Below are 4,628 nucleotides of genomic sequence, written 5' to 3' on the forward strand. Positions count from 1 at the left end.
CAATGAATCCCTCCAAAACTGCTGGACTCCAGTGCCTTCGGTGGTGACAACAGTGACAACGCGGCTACGGTGACAACCCGGCTGTTAACAGGGCCTAGTGTAATCTGCTGATGTCTTTTGTTGTTTTTATTGTTTGAAGAACAGGTGATTAAATCCTAAACCCTGATGTTTACTAGCGGAGTACTCTCCCGCTGAGTTACAGTACTTTTTTTTTTTTTTTTTTTTTTTTTTTGCCTTTGATTACATTTTATTTGGTATCAGGCTGTATCATCTGTGGAAAATAGACTTCAGCTCGGTCACTCTGACTCCAAGGGCCAGCATCTTCTGAAGATAGCAGTTTTCAGTTTTATTTTTTGAATTCTATTTGTGTGTATACCTTGGTGATGTCATTGTACCTGCCTTCAGGGGCCTGGTAGTTAGAGATTGGTGGCGTGTGATGTGGCCCTTCTTTCTCAAAGGGAAATAGGCTGCAGTCCCGCTTCACGGCCTCGGCATTGAGCTCTGGAGACTCAAGCTTCAGTTCCCGAAGTGCTTCCTGCTGGGCTTCCAGCATGGCTCGGATGGCGTCCCTCCCTCTCTGCCTCATGCTCCTGCTTCTTGTACAGTGCCCACCTCTTCAGCAAGAGAGCTCTCTGCTCACTCTCCTCGGAAGAATGCTCTTCCTGAAGTCGCTGTCTTGATTTATCCAAGAACCGCACAGGGGTGATAAAATCTTCAATGGGAATTAGTTCTTGGGTGGCCTTTTCCAGTTTTCGAATCCTCCTTTTCAAGCGATCCTTTGCTGCTTGGTCCTTTTTAGGGTCTACCTTCTTCTTCTTCCGTAGTGGTTCTGCTCTCATGGGGATGAGTTCCCAGAAGGACAGCAAGGAAGCTCTTTGGTGGGTGTGTCTGGTCTGTGTCTGGCAGATTCCAGGGATCCAGCTCCGCGGCCGCAGAGCTCGCGCAGCACACAGCATCGCAGCGGTAGCCATAGCTTTTTTCCAGTTACAGTCCTTTTGTTTGTGTTTTGCTTTGTTTGTTTATTTTGAGATAGAGTCTCACTCCATAGACTGAGCTAGCCTGGAAATCACTATGTAGACCAGGCTGATCTCCTACGCACAGTAATCCACCTGCCTCTGCCACTAGAGTGCTGGGACTAAAAGCATGTGTCACCACACCCAGCTCAATTTTTTAGTGTGTTTGTGTGTGTGTGTGTGTGTGTGTGTAAAATGAGCATGGCAGTCAGAGGACAATTTGCTCAAGTCAGCTCTTTTTCCACCATGTTGAAAGATTTTTGGTGAAAGGTGTTAAAACTGGACACTGAGAGCCAGGCAGTGGTGGCACACTCAGGAGGCAGAGGCAGGCAGATCTCTGTGAGTTCGAGGCTAGCCTGGTCAAGAAGAGCTATTTCCAGGACAGGCCCTAAAGCTACAGAGAAACCCTGTCTCAAAAAAAAACAAAACAAGGGGGATGGAGAGATGGCTCAGTGGTTAAGAGCATTGCCTGCTCTTCCAAAGGTCCTGAGTTCAATTCCCGGCAACCACATGGTGGCTCACAACCACCTGGAATGAGGTCTGGTGCCCTCTTCTGGCCTGCAGACATACACACAGACAAAATATTGAATACATAATAAATAAATATTTAAAAAAACTGGACACTGAGTGGGTTACTGGGGTGTGTTAGAAACCACAGACAGCACGGCAGGGACTCTGGAGAGAGGAATCAGATGGGGAGCTCTCCTACCTTTCTGAGGATGGGGAAGGTTTCACAGCCAGAGCCTGCAGCCAGGCTCTCTGATCCCCAGGCAAGAAGGCAGGGAAGGGGGTGGGGAGCAGGATGTGTGACCACCAGAATCCCCTTTGATGTAAACTCACTTCCCAGGTATGAGAAGTCTGTTAGACTCACAGACAATGTGTCAGTAGGGTGCCAGGCAGTTTGTCCAAGCCGAGAGGAGACTGCTGCGAAGTTGCAAAGTCAGTGGCCTGACTGCATTCTTCCACACAGTCCTAAGGACTGAACCCAGACAGTCAGCTCCAGCTCAGGCCTTTGGACCTAACTAACCATCTCACCAGCCCCCCATTAAACTTGTTTGTTTGTTGTTTGTTTTTGCTTTTCGAGACAAGGTTTCTCTGTGCACCTTTGGAGCCTGTCCGAGAACTCGCTTTGTAGACCAGGCTGGCCTCGAACCCACAGAGATCTGCCTGCCTCTGCCTCCCGAGTGCTGGGATTTAAGGCGCACGCCACCACTGTAACTGGATTACAGACTTGTGCCAGTAGTTTCCTCCCTCTGTCTGTTGAATTTTTGCTTTGTTTTAACCAGGGCCTCTTGTTGCCCAGGAACCAACCATGCAGTAGACTCCCAGTCCTCCTACGGACACCTCCCAAGTGCTGGGATTACAGGCTTGTCCTCCCAAGCCCAGATCGTGACGTGATGTCTTTATATAAGGAATGTGAGCCAGGTTTGATGATTCATATCTATAACCCCAGCGTCTAGGAGGCCTCAAGTTAGGCGACACAGTGAGGTCTTGACTCAGAAACAAAACTAGGGGCTGAAGGGATTACTCTGGCATTAAGACCGCTTACCGCTCTCGCAGAGGACCCAGGTTAGGGTCACAGCACCCACGGGTGGTTCACAACCCGTTCCAGAGACTCCGATACCCTCTCCCACACACTCCTAAGTATATGATGCACATAAACCATGCAGATTCACACACATCCACTTCAACAGAAAATAAATCAATCAGCAAATCCTTGAAACAAATAGCCCAGGAGGGGCTGATGCTGCCAGGATCTTGATCTTGGACTCCCAGGCCCCTGGAATGAGAAAAAAAATTCTGCTGTTTGGTCAACAACGTTTTGTTATGAAAGCCTAGCAAGCTAAGGAGCCTCTTTTGATTTGCCTGGGGGACCACAAGAAAGAGAGGTTGGAGCTTCCTGTGTGTGAACTCTCGGCTCAGCCCCACACTGGGTTACAGCTTCAGAGCCCCTTCAGTTCATCCTGTCCTACCTGCATCTTCCAGAAATCTCCCTATGTGCCAATGGGTAAGCCAGCTAGGGCGGGGCTGTGTGAGTACTGAGGCCTCAGCTGGAACTAGGAAGTGCTGGTGGCCTCTTACCACCCAAGGCAGAAGGGATGCAGGGGGAAGGGGCAGTTAAAAGGGGCACAGACACAAGTGTCCCACAGGCTTTAGGCTGAAAGTGGAGTCCGTGTCATTCCCCAGTCCACTCCCAGCAGTGCCGCTGGCTCTTTCCCTCTAGGCCTGGGCACCCCCTTTTAGAACTCAGGGGCAGACGAGGGTCTTGCAACGTGGCTAAATGCTGCTAAGTTCTGCAGATCACACCGACCAATTTATCCTAACTGCAAACTATGAGTATGTGATCCAAAGGCCTTGGTGCATTTAGTTCTTTGATCTCTCCTCTGTGAGGTCAGCCAGGTATTTGCCCCCCATTTAACGCAGAGGTTTAGATACTTAGACATGAAGTTGCTGGCCAAAGTGCACACTGCTCTAAGTGATAGTTCTGGGCTTTGAGCAAAAGCTGTCTAACTCAGGAATTGATTGATTGATGGATCGACTTTCTGGAAAGCTTAAGAGGAGGACTAGGAGTTGAGCCCCACCAAGGCCCCAGTATATGTCACAGGGCATGAGAGGCAACCAGGGCAGGGCTTTAGGGACAAGAACAAGCTGAAAAGTCAGCCCCCCATCATCAGTTGTCAAAATGATAAACACACAGGACTTCCATTTGTGGGAACGACCACAACCCCCCTCCATCCAGCCTGCATGTGGAGAAACATGCAGAGAGCATCAAAGGGCCAGAGCTACCCCCATGAGTTGATCTTTTGTGTGCAGACTGGGCAGGAAAGGCAGGCAACACCCTACAGCGGGGATAAGTCGAAGAGAGGCTGCCAGCCAAGGGGCCATGGCAGTGCCTGGCAGTTGGCAGGCACTCAGGGTGTCCCCTGGTCATGTCAAGCACTCTGCAGGCCAGAGCTGACCTTGGTTTGTGTGATGACAAGAGGCAAGCTGGGAAGGGGAGGGGGGTGAGACTTAAGCCCGGCTCTGCCAAGATTCCCGTGTTATCTTGGGTGAGCCGTTTCCTGTCCAGGCCTTGGTTCCTCTGTTAGCTTGAGGAGAACCAGTCGGTGCCCGCTGTTGTCTCTTCTCCTGGAATTCTTCAGGGACCAGGATGAATGGAAAGAGGGTTCTGGAGAAACACAACAATCATTACACCAGCTTGGCATGTTGAGCTGGGTTTTGTTGCTGCTGCTGTGTGATTTCTTTTTGGGCCCGTGAATCAAAACCAGGACCTGGTGAGTGTTATCCACAGACACACCACTGTGCCACTTGCCTGACGAAAAAGGAAGTTCCACGGCCTGGGCCACACTTGCTGAGTTGGAACCGCTAAGGGGGAAGCAGAAATCCCTCCTCCCCGTTTTTTTCTGCCCATGCTGAGGATCTAATGTGGGACCTCATGCACGGGATGTGTTCTGTTTCCGTGCTACAGCCCAGGCTGGGTAGAACGTAATCTCAGGCCTTGCTTGCTTTTTGTTTCCTTTCTTTTTTCTTTTCTTTTCTTTTCTTTTCTTTTCTTTTCTTTTCTTTCTTAAGGTGGCATCTTATGCAGCCCAGGCTGGCTGAGAGCTCCTGATC

The 4,628-nt window shown here is 50.0% G+C and overlaps 1 pseudogene; it reads right to left on the reverse strand.

The window, feature by feature from the left end:
* Nucleotides 1-231: 231 nt before the first annotated feature.
* Nucleotides 232-972, reverse strand: LOC121448678 (annotated as a pseudogene).
* Between the last annotated feature and the right edge of the window lie 3,656 nt (nt 973-4,628).

The sequence above is a fragment of the Microtus oregoni genome, unplaced genomic scaffold (genome assembly GCF_018167655.1).
Source record: "Microtus oregoni isolate MIOR12 unplaced genomic scaffold, Mior012 000005F_ref0000423, whole genome shotgun sequence".
Taxonomy (NCBI): domain Eukaryota; kingdom Metazoa; phylum Chordata; class Mammalia; order Rodentia; family Cricetidae; genus Microtus; species Microtus oregoni.